Source organism: Staurois parvus, unplaced genomic scaffold, assembly GCF_062004578.1.
Source record: "Staurois parvus isolate SC_StPar_1 unplaced genomic scaffold, SC_StPar_1.0 ptg000541l, whole genome shotgun sequence".
Lineage (NCBI taxonomy): Eukaryota > Metazoa > Chordata > Amphibia > Anura > Ranidae > Staurois > Staurois parvus.
The window spans coordinates 1625787-1638599 of record NW_028318337.1 but is presented as its reverse complement, the minus strand read 5'-3'; the positions used below and the strand labels follow the sequence as shown (position 1 = coordinate 1638599).

Sequence of the window (12813 nt, the reverse complement as noted above, 5' to 3'; positions counted from 1 at the left end):
AGTGGACTTTACTTTTGTGGGTACATATATCACTATGTGTTGATGAATGGTTCGGTATACACTTGGACATGAAATATTATACCTGCGAGATACTAAACGTATTAAAAGGAGGTGAAAGACCTTACTATAGCACCCACTACTTGCCTGGTTAATGCTGATGTGGCATCACTCTATAGTAAGATTGATTACAGAGATGGCATGCAAGCAGCTGCTTTTTATCTTACACATAGCAGCACTTTACCACTATCTCACCAACTTTATAATGGATTTATTGCAATTTGCCATGGATAGAAATTATTTTTGGTTTGAGAAAAATACTGCCTGCAAATCAAAGGAGTAGCTATGGGGGCTAAATTTGCCCCCAGTCTTGCAAACCTCTTCATGGCACGTTGGGAGGAAGATCTGATTTACGCAAGGGAATGGCCAGAATTAATCCTTTATAAAAGATATATAGGTGATATCTTTCTTCTATGGGAAGGTGATGAACAAGCATTGATAAATTTTTTTGGAACACTGAACAATGATCTTAATATTAATCTCACATATACCTATAGTACGTAAGAAATTAATTTTTTGGATTTAACTCTAATCAACCAAAATGGGAAAATTATTACCAAATCAGATTTACAGAATACTGATCGCAATAGCTATATACCAGTGGATAGTTGCCACCACCCTTCATGGTTGGCCAATATCCCCAAAGGACAGTTCATGAGGATCAGGAGAAACTGCACAGATACAAATTCATACCATTCACAGGCCCTGATCCTTCAGCACAGATTTATGGAAAAGGGCTATGATGAAACCACCTTGGATAACACTTTAAACTTAGTGGCTAATATGAACAGGGATGACATGCTCAAAAATATTGATAGACATGGACAAACTAGAGTATGCCCGTTCATCACAACCTTCTCTACACAACATAGGACCATCAGAAAAATTATCAAAAATTGGGAAATTCTAAAAACGGATCCAGTCCTATCACAATATTACCTGCCAAGCCTGAGATTATATTTTGGAAGGCAACTGCCCTTAGGAACTGAATAGCACCCAATGTGGTTAATCCACCAGAAACGATTTCTCTTTTTTCTAACCTTAAAGGGTTTTATCCATGTATAAGTGTGTTATCTGTCAATGTAATATCAGCAAAAAGAAATATGAATCTTTCACATCCCATAGCACTGGGAGATCATATGATATCGACAAATTTATTTCCTGTACTAGTCGCTATGTGGTTTATATGTTTGAGTGTTCTTGCCACAAGCAATATATAGGACGTACAACCAGAAGGCTAAGAGACAAACTTCAAGAACATGTGTACAACATCAAAAGGGGTTTTGAGGAGCATTCATTATCCAAACATTACAAGTACTTCACAATAAAGACCCCTCTACACTTAAGTTTGTGGGGATTGACATTGTAAAACCACATTGGAAGGGTACGCATAAAAGGAGAGCAGTTTCACAGCATGAAATTAAGTGGATTTTTGAAATAGGTACTTTACACCCTGCTGGACACAATATTATTATTAATATACAGTATTTATATAGCGCCAACGGTTTGCTCAGCGCTGTACATTAAAATGGGAGACAGTACACGAGACAGTACAGTAACAATACAATTCGATACACGAGGGGCTCGAGGGCCCTGCTCCTTGGAGCTTACAATCTAGGAGGGAGGGGACAGTGGTACAGGAGGAAATAGCTGTGGGGGATGGAGTGGTAGGAAGAGTGGAGGAGATTGGCAATTAGCTGAGGGCGGGGTAGGCTTCCCTGAAGAGAAGGGTCTTCAGGGTTAGTCTAAAGGAGAGGAGGGTAGGTGATAGTCTGATGGGTTGGGGTAGGGAGTTCCAGAAGATGGGGGAAGCCTTGGAGAAGTCCTGGAGATGGGCATGGGTGGAGGAGACTAGGAAACTAGAGAGTAGGAGGTCTTGTGAGGAGCAAAGAGTACATTTAGGGTGGTATTTGGATATCAGGTCAGTGATGTAGTTTGGGGCAGTGTTATGAACAGCTTTGTACGTCAATGTTAGCATTTTGAATTTTATCCGTTGGGCGATCAGAAGCCAGTGGAGGGATTGGCAGAGGGGGGTGGCGGATACGGAGCGGTGAGGTGGATGAGTCTGGCCGCATATTCAGGATAGACTGAAGCGGGGATAGTCTGTGGTGAGGTAAGCCGGTGAGGAGGGAGATACAGTAGTCAAGTCGTGATATGATAAGGGAGTGAATGAGTTGCTTAGTAGGTTCCGGGGTTAGGAACGGACATATTTTGGAGATGTTGCGGAGGTGGAGTCTACATGAGTTTGTCAGTGATCGGACCTGGGGTTGGAAAGACAGGTTGGAGTCTAGGATGACACCTAGTACTCTGGCTTGCGGGGTAGGACTGATGGTGGTGGTGGTGGTGTTGTTGGATGTGATGGAGAAGTCGGGGGGGGGGGGGGCATGGGCTGGGGGGAAAACTAGGAGCTCGGTTTTGGAAAGGTTTAATTTGAGGAAGTGGAGTGACACCCAATCCGATATGTCGTTCGGTAGGCTAGTGATTCGGGCGGAGACTGAGGGGGTGAGGCGAGGGGTAGAGAGATAGATTTGCGTGTCATTGGCATAGAGATGGTAGTTGAAGTCGTGAGAGTATCAGTTGGCCAAGGGAGGAGGTGTAGATGGAGAAGAGAAGGGGCCCTAGGACAGAACCTTGAGGGACCCCAACAGAGAGGGGGAGTGAGGGGGAGGTGGTAGCGTTATAGGTAACACTGAAGGAGTGCTGTGATAGATAGGAAGAGAGCCAGGAGAGAGTGGAGTCTCTGAGGCCAAGAGAGTGTAGTTTTTTTTGAGGAGGAGGGGGTGGTCAACCGTGTCAAAAGCCGCGGAGAGGTCGAGGAGTAGGAGCACTGAGTAGTGGTCATTAGCTTTGGCGGTTAGCAGGTCGTTGGTGAGTTTAAGTAGGGCAGTTTCAGTGGAGCATAGGGGACGGAAGCCAGACAATAGGGGATCCAGGAGGTTGTTGTCGGTGAGGTGAGAACTCAGGCGATTATAGACTAAGCGCTCAAGGAGTTTGGATGTAAATGGCAGCAGGGAGATGGGTCTAAGGTTGTTCAGGTCGGTTGGATCCAGGAAAGGTTTTTTAAGTATGGGAATGATGTTTGCGTGCTTCAGAGGGGAGGGGAAAGCGCCAGCAGAGAGGGAGAGATTAATGATGTGAGTGAGGGTGCTTAGGATGGAGGAGGAGGATGATCGTAGGAGTTGTGAGGGGACAGGGTCAAGGGGGCAGGTGGTGAGGCGGGCTTCAGAAAAGACCTTAGTGACCTCTTCAGTGGTAGCAAGGTTGAAGGAGTGGAGTGTTGAGGGGGTTTTAGTGTGAGGAATGTTAGGTGGGGTGGAGGTCTGGGCAGTGGCGAGGTCGAAGGAGGAATGTTGAGGGGTTTTTGTGTGGGGAGTGTTAGATGGGGTGGAGGTCTGGACAGTGGCGAGGTCGAAGGAGAGGGGAGTTGAGGGGGTTTTCATATGAGGGATGCTAGGTGGGGTGGAAGTCTGAGCAGTGGCGATGTCCCTACGAATTGTGTTGATCTTGTTTTTGAAGTGATTGGCAATCTCGTGGACGGTGAGTGAGGGATTGGGTGGAGGTGGGGGCAGAGAGAGCAGAGAGTTAAACGTAGAGAAGAGCAGGCGAGGACTGGAGGATAGGGTATTGATGAGGGTCACAAAGTAGGCTTGCTTGGCAGCGCGGAGGGAGGAAGTGTAGGTGAGGAAGGCGGATTTATATCGGGTGAACGCTTGTTGGGATCTGGGTTTGTGCCATAGTCGCTCCAGCGCACGACTGCGTCATTTGAGATTTTTGGTATGGTCAGTCTGCTAGGGTTGAAGCGGTCGGGGTCGAATGCTTCGTGTGGTTAGAAGCGCTAACAAGTCTAGAGCGGCCGACAGCGAGTAGTTATAAAAAGTAGTGGCCCGGTCAGGGCAGCACAGGGGAAGGATACTGTTAGTCAGCTGCAGAGTGGAAAGGGGTAGGGTTCAAGTTCGGCTGGTGATAGTTTGACATTTGGAGGGGTAGGTGTTTGAGGACAAGGAGACAGAGAAGGTAATAAGGTTGTGGTCAGAGAGAGGAAAGGGGGTATTTGTGAGGTTGTGGGGAATGCAGAGATGAGAGAAAACAAGGTCCAGGGTGTTCCCATCGGAGTGGGTGGTGGAATGTATGCAAAAGAAGAGGTTAAGTGGAGGAGTTGGGATGTAGCTGGATTATTAATGTTGATAGGGATGTTGAAGTCTCTATAGATATTGATGTTAACTTTTATTGAGAATAGCTAGACTGAGTTTTATCCATTCCTATCCCCATATATTCTCTCTATTGGTTTTTACTCCCCTGTTTTATATACAAAAACATCTATTTCAGCATACTTTTAAGATATTAGATTTTAGTATGTAGCTGTGTTTTTCTTTACATATGTTGATTTATAGCATTTTATATACAGTCCTATCTGATTCTATATATTTTTACTCATACTGATTATTTTTATTGGTATTTATCTTACGCATATAACTAATTTATATATATGTTTTTATATACATGTGTATGTTGGTTTTTTATTCTATTCTAGTTTGTTTTATCCGGCTCTATATTTTTATTTCGATGATATGTTATTTTAGTTACTTATATTAACTCTGTTGGTTATACGTGCGTTTTTTGCCATGGATTTGTTTCATTTTTATATTTTTTATATGTTTATTGTAAGCTGAGATTGAGGGGTTTGTTTCTAAATTAGCCCCTTATTAATATTAATTTTCATTTGACAAATCCGGTCATACACTCTTTTATCATATTTGATGTCCCCATTTTAATGCATATGCATCCAAATGTCACTCATTGTTATATTAACGCTATTTGTCATGCGTTTTGTTTTTATAACCTTCTGCACTTTTTACTCTGGCATTCTGATGTACAGCGTCCGAGGTTTTATAGTTTTGGTTTTTTGGACCTCTCATAAAATAGTGGACTATCATTCTCTTGATTATTATATTACCTCCGATTTTATATTTTGCGCATTCTGAGTCTAATTATCAGATGCTTAATTTTCCCCAGTCTGTGATTAATCTTCAGTGTGTAAATCCATGGCAAAATGGACGCCCGCACATGCGCCCTTTTTGCCTTTCACCAAGATGGCGCCTGCGTAATGCACATGCACCGTCTTCCCTATATATTTACACGGCGCACGTCATGGCGGTATTGGCATCCCCTTCTGAAGACATGCGTGGCACGAAACGCGTCAAGGAGAAGCCATTACGCCGCCGGAGCCTCGTGAAGGTCCGGTGGCCATCTTGCTAAGTGGACGGTCAGTCCTTATCACTTTTGGCTGTATTTTACCTGGATATTTATTGATTTTGGAATAACATTACCATTTTTAAATTTACTACACTATGGGCACCTTTTGTTTGGCTCCTTTGCTGAGCTATTAATTTTCAGAGCCCAACTGACAGACGAGCTGTATCCATCCCAGTATTCAGAGGAGGGAGTTCCTGTAAACAGGCTGCAAACACCCATCCATCCCTTAAAGGGGACCTCTGGCTGAACAGATTCCTTTAAACTCCAGGAACACCTGCTGGGTGTATTCCATGCCTGGCCTACCTCGCTTCTTTAAAGGGGACCTCTGAGTGTATATATACATGTGTATTTTCATTACGCATCTGGTGAGTGTGTAATTTTACCATATCTTCCAGCACAAGCACTTAATATTGGAATATTTCCACTACTGCAACTGGAACCCTAGCACGGATTGTCACTTTATGAACTATTTATTTTATATGTATATTTGGTCTTAACCATGGACAATAGTTATAATTTAAGCGCTGCACTTTGAACTTATATACTTATTTAGGTTTTATCTGGTTACCTTTTAGTGGAAAAGCAGCTTTTATTAGAGCGCTCACTGATTTGTATATATTCTTATTTTATTTAGAAGTGTTTTTGGTGATTCGTTGTCAAGAGTTTGAAAGCCACATGGGCATTTGTTCTCGGTCTTGATGCATTTAAATTATTTGTATTAAAATTATTAAAATAGAATTATAGGCAAAACCTTTTTTTCCATTTTGGATAGAGTAAGGCTGGGCTATAACCCCTGTCAGTTTATGTTTTGCTATGTGTGTCCTATTGCGGAAAATTCCTTTTACTTCCTGTTCCATTGCCAAAACAGTAAGTAAGAGGAAATCCCTGCAAATTAGAAAGTGTTACTAACCCAGGATCCTGCATTCACTATATCTGGTCTCCCACAGTACACACAGCATGGAAATGCAATTAGGTTAGTAAATATAAACTGCCAAATACCTTTTCTCATCAGCAGTTAGAGCAGTCTCATGACTTCTGTGTCCAGCTGGGCATTGGTTAAAGCTTGTTGTTTTCATTTTCCCCTGATTGTCCTATGAGGCTGCAGGACCCCTAACCCTCTGTCTGGACAGTGCTGATTGGCCCAGTGTTGATCACCTGCACTCAAAAAAAAAACAAAAAAAACAAAAAAAAACACAACACACCTCTAGCAATACACACCAAAACCGTGCATGTGCAGCTTGACCCCAAGGCTCTGTCCTATAAGCAGATGGATTGGGGACAGTAGAAGAAGGGGAGTATCAAAGATAGGATCAAACAGTTTTTTGTTTTTTTTACACAATGTAGAGGATTAACCCCTTAGGTTCCACAGTGAATATAACAAGCATGCTTTTTTTCTGAAAATCTTTATTTGAAACATATGAATTTGGTGAAAACATACATAATACAAACAACAGACACCCTCGCAGGGACAGGGTCAAAGCCCAACGGACTGAACATAAAACAAAAAGTTCAAAAACAACCCAAGGGAGAAGAACAAAAAGAAGGGGGGGGGGGAGATACCACACGATATTCAAGGACTAATCATTTATAGACAATAGAACAGGACCATAACAGGTAAAAGGGAACCCAGCTCACAACAGAAAAAAAAAAAAAAAAAAACAGAAAAAGAAAAAACAAAGCACCTGGGTGGCTATCCGTCAATCCCCCACATCAGTCGACGCAGTGTCGGTATAAATATCATCAAGCCAACATGACCAAATTTTATAAAATTTGTGGGGGCATACTCTATTAGAATAGGTAGTCTGATAAAGGGGTAAATTAGAATTCACCAATAGGTTACGCAGGGAAAGACTTTTCTCCCAGCTTAAAGTGATTGTTTTACGAGCATAAAACAACAGGACTATGATTAAGGTGTGCTTGGCCACAGCAGGAGCCAAGGGTTCTACCAGCCCCAATAAACAGAATTTCGGGTCAAGGGGAACACTAATATGTACTACTTCTTCAATTGTATGCAATACTGCCTGCCAAAAAGACATAATAGAAGGACAGGTCCAAAAGTTATGAAAACACTCCCTGTCTTCGTGAGAACAATGCCAACATGTGGGAGGAAAAAGAGGGGTTCATTCTATGTAACCAATACGGGGTAAAGTAAGCCCGGTGTAAAATTTTAAAATTGAATTAGTTTATCTCTGGCAGAAACTAGGGGAGAGAAGGGATAATCTCAAATCTCGGACCAATCATCATCATCATCATCCAAATTAGGAATATTCGTCCTCCAGTTCAGACGGAAGATACCAATTCGGGGCTGGCCGCCACAATAAGATATCTGTATAATACCGATAGGGGTTTTTCCATGTGTGGTACACGAAAGATAGACTCCAACTCAGAATAGGAAAGGGAGAGCTGTCAAACAGGGAACTGACCTCTAAAGGCAAGGGAGAACTGAAGGTATCTGAAGTAGGAATGCGAGAGCAAATTGAATTTAGCTTGAAGAGTGGGATAAGAAAGGAGCTTGCCACGAACCCTGATGTGCTCCAAGGTTTTATTTTGGTATTAATCCATAATTGGGGGTCTGGGAGGGAAGCGAAATGAGGAAGAGAAGGATTTAACCACAGCAGGGTATGCGGGGAGCAAGTGTTAGGGGGGGAGAGATTCCAATTTAAGCCCTGCCTACCAGTTGAAAAGCAAGGAAATACCGAAACCAGTCTGGCATAGCCAAATATCCCCTGTCCGTAGGTCTAGTAAGGGTAGAAACTGTTAATCTGGGAGGCTTGGGACCCCAAAGAAAGGAAGAGAATAAGCGATTCAGTTTCACAAAGAAAGACTTAGGAAGCCACTGAGAATTGCGAAACATAAATAAATTTGGGGAGAATTTTTATCTTTAACAGATTAATTCAACCAATCAAAGAGAGGTAAATTACTCCACGACTTCAGTTTTAACCAGACCTCAGACAGAAGGGGGTGGAGATTCAGCTCTGCATAATCCATAGCTGACCTGGAGACCACCACCCCCAAATAAGTAAATGTATCAACCCACTGCAAGGGAGAATCAGGGAAGGTGGAAGCCAAGGCTCTCGCATCCACCGAAAAGAGTAATGATTTGTGCCAGTTAACTTTCAGACCCGTGAAATTAGAAAATGAGTTCACATCATTAAGAAACAATAACAGATCGTCTGCATTTAAAACGCAAGGGAAACCCCATCCAACGCAACACTTCCCACAGGTAGGCCCATTCCACTGTATTGAAGGCCTTTTCCATAACCAACGTAGCCACAGTACGTTAGCCCACATTCAGGTGAGTTGTATGGATATTAGAGGACAACAGATGTTAATATCTGTAGATCTACCTGGCATAAAACCTGTCTGGTCCAAATCAATTACTGATGTGATCACCTTGTTCAGCCTAACAGAAAGAAGCTTAGTAAGGATTTTAAAGTCACTATTAAGAAATGCAATGGGCCTATAGGAAGCACACAATTTGGGGTCCTTACCCAGTTTGTGAATCCCCAGTGTACAGGAATGACTATCAATAATAGGTAAGCTCACTGTGGGTCCTCAAAGCTAGGTAACAAAGATTAGATGTAAATTAAAAAGAATTCTTAGTTATAATTGGCAGTGTCCCTCTTAAGAGCTCTATAATGTCTTCTGCGCACTTGTTGGGGCCCAATTGATGCGAGGTTGCGTCAAGGAGTGGATGGTAATTCCTTAGGGTGGTCACATCAAAGATAGTGAGGAAAAATTAGAAGATTTAACACTTCCTTGATTGGTGGTAAAGAAGTAATGTGAGGTTTCCTTTAGGAGCTCTAACCATGGATTGATCTTGACATAGTAAATAGCAACGATAGCATAAAGATATATGGACAAAGGTAAAGGATGAACAGTAGTAAGAATCCTGCTCTGCAGAAAGGGAAAGGGACTGGTTGATTCAGTTGGCACTGCTGTATCTTTACCTGTCACTGTGTATCCTGTCAGCTTGAATGATAACTGTACTGAAGATGTATTCCAACAATGACGTTGGTTTAGAGACCGCAAACTAGGGCAACTGTATGCAATGTTCACAATTATGTGCAGGTAGATAACTGAGGTGACAAACTATCAATGTTCACTTTGTTAGTGCATGCATGGGTCTCTCCGACCCGATCAATGTGAATCGGTGGATTGCCGCAATCCGTCTTTCACAATGGATGGAGACAGTCCATGGGCCCTCTGGTTCAGACTTGGCATTCCACTGTCTCCTGCTGTCAGAGTGGCCTGCTTGGCAGCATGGCAGGCTAGGCGGTCAGTAAGTTATTTCCCCTCTCTCTCTCCCCAATCTTGGCTCCGTGGCCTAGTTCAGCACTTCAGCCATCAGCACACCTATCTCTCTCTGCACTCCTCTCCTCAAGCTCCTGGGCTTTGATTTCTATATGCCCCTGCCCACTCGCTACCTCTCTTGGAAAATGTAGTCCCAGGCACTCTGCTTATCAGTCAAGTCCTGCTGTTCAGAAATACAAGTTCCAGAGGGCTGTTCTGTCAATGTGAGTAACCCTGAACAGCAGGCCACCGCCATCTGTCCACTTTAACGTACTGCAAGTAATAACATTTTAATAGGTTACACATAGAATTCTATTATAAGTAGAAGTAAATGCAAAACATTTTCAGTGGGGAAGGGTTATAACCTTTAACTTTTAACGCAATAGGAGCATATTTCCCTTCACTTCCTGTGAAACCAGGAAAGGAGGGGAATCCCCGGTTGTCATCAGAACGAATACCCCCATTGAAAGATTTCCCCTTACTTATATAATTTGGCATTAAGTGTCGCTAAGGGCTAGTTCATACCAAAAAAATGGCCTTCAGATCTGTTACAGATGCATTTCTGCATGCACTTTTTTCTTTTTTTCCCACTTTACTGGGGTCCGGTTAATTTTTGATGCTTGTAGGTGTGTTCTGGTGCATTTTTTATACATTTTACCACGGACAAGTAGAGTTCTGTGCAGGAAGATTGCAGCATGTTCTACTTTTTTTTTTCCTGGAACCAGAATGCACTGGAACTGCAAGCACTGGTGTGAACTATGCCATTGAAAACCATGTGTCCTTGCTATTTGGCTTTGGCTGTTATGGTGAGGTATTTGCTCTAGCCTAAGTGTTGGCTTAAGTGATGTACCCTTTGTGGGCAGTTGCCTTTTTGGTGCATCCTTGGACGCAATTATTAAGACTGGCACAGACTTTTGGTGGTGAACTTTCTTCATCCAAAGACTAATCAGCCAAGCCCCTGGGCTTGAAAAAGTCCACCAAGAAGACTCCACATGAAGTGGGGGGGCATCTTCTACCATTTGCAGACTAGTGGCTAACCCTCATTTCTGACCTATGATTTCTGGAGGTGGAATCTTAAAACTACAAAACAGAGTTCCAATCCCTTCCAGTGAAATACGTTTTTTCCTTACAACATATACCTCTCCCCTCAGCATTTGATGGATCTGTATTTTGCAGTTCAGGGGCTGTTGGCTCAGGGGGCTATAGTTCCATTACCGTCCTGTGAGAGGTTCAGAGGAGTCAATTCCACTCTGTACACACAGTTTCAAAAATGGAAGGCGTTCGTCCCATCCTGGATTTGAAGTCTTTTGAACGACTTTGTGAGAGTGCACAAGTTTCTGATGGAATCAGTGTGGTCGGTTGTTGCCTCTCCACACTAGGGAGACCTGTTAGCCTCTATTGACAAAAACTCCCACCTCCACGATCCCAGTTTCCCAAACCATCGTTTCCTGCAGTTTGGCTAGTATAAATGCAGTGCTAAAGACATATATTTACCTTGTCTGTGAAAATAAAGTGCTGTGTGCTTTAAACAGTAATACAATATAACACTATAACAAAAGGAAATAAAGGCTACAAAAAGTGAAAATGAGTGACAGATTGCAAACCCCCAAAATCTCTAATATATTAATAGTAAAAAGGTCAGGTCCGAGCATGTAGGCCCTTTACAAAATAATCTAGAGTGGATGACTGCGGACAAAGAAGGGAAATTTATGAAATACTTTCTTCAGCTCTGTCTATACAAAAGGAGCATGGGGGAGCTCTTGTCCATAATGGGCATGGTATTGACACAGCTCCAGATGATCCACATTGGCTCACAATTGATATGATCCAGAAATATTTAGACAGAATAAAGGTGAATAAAGCACCTGGACTGGATGGCATACACCCATGGGTCCTTAAAGAATTGAGCTCTGTCATTTCAAAGCCATTGTTTCTCATTTGCAGGGACTCTTTAATAACTAGCACAGTACCACTGGATTGGCATAAGGCCAATGTGCCTATATTTAAAAAGGGCTCAAAATCTTTACCAAGTAATTATAGACCTGTTAGTGTAACATCTATTAGTTGAGAAGATACTGGAGAGTTTAATAAATGACCACAGATGAGTTCTTGATGGAAAAAATTATTTTAACCAACAGACAGCATGGATTCATGAAAGACAGAAGTTGTCAAACAAATCTTATTTCTTTTTATGAGGGGGTGAGCAAAACCTTGGACAAAGGGGTGGCGGTGGACGTGGTATACTTGCATTTTGCAAAAGCGTTTGACACAGTTCCCCACACACGGCTAATGTGTAAGGTAAAGTCTACAGGCTTGGAAAAATCCATATGTAAATGGATAGAAAACTGGCTAAAAGATTGTATTCAGAGTGGTGGTTAATGATTCATACTCTGAATGGTCTAGGGTTGTCAGTGGTGTACCCCAAGGTTCAGTGTTGGGACCCTTACTTTTTAATATAAATATATATATATATAAATATATATATATATATATATATATATATATATATATATATATATATGATATAAGTTCTGGGATTAAAAATACCATTTCAGTCTTTGCAGATGACACCAAGCTTTGCAGTGGAATAACATCCTTACAGGATGTCTCCAACTTACAAGCTGATCTCAATGCACTATTTAATTGGGCAACCATGTGGCAAATGAGGTTTAAGGTTGATAAATGTAAGGTTATGCACTTGAGGGCTATGAATATGCATGCACTATACATACTAGGAGTACAATTGGGGGAATCAATGGTGGAGAAGGATCTGGGGGTTCTGGTAGATCATACGCTTAATAATGGCATGCAATGCCAAGCTGCAGTTTCTAAAAACCCTCTATTGTATTAAAAGAGGTATAGACTCGAGAGAGATATCATTTTACCCCTGTACAAATCATTAGTAATAACTCATCTGGAATATGCAGTTCAATTTTGGGCAGCAATTCACAAAAAAAACATTGGGAAACTAAAGAAAGTACAGAGAAGGGCAACCAAACTGATAAGAGTCATGGAAGAGCTCAGCTATGAGGAAAGATTAGAGGAACTGAATTTATTCTCTCTTGAGAAGAGGAGATTACGGGGGGGGGGGGATATGATCAACATGTATAAATACATCAGTGGTTCATATAATGAATTCGGTGTAGAGTTATTCACCTTGAAGTCATCACAGAGGATAAAGGGGGCACTTGTCCTCTTGCTGCAATAGGT

General features: G+C 42.1%; 1 pseudogene; it reads right to left on the bottom strand.

Annotated features, from left to right (window-relative positions):
- Positions 1-9859, bottom strand: part of LOC149451395 (G patch domain-containing protein 1-like) — a 41587-nt pseudogene extending 31728 nt beyond the window's left edge.
- Positions 9860-12813: the final 2954 nt, after the last annotated feature.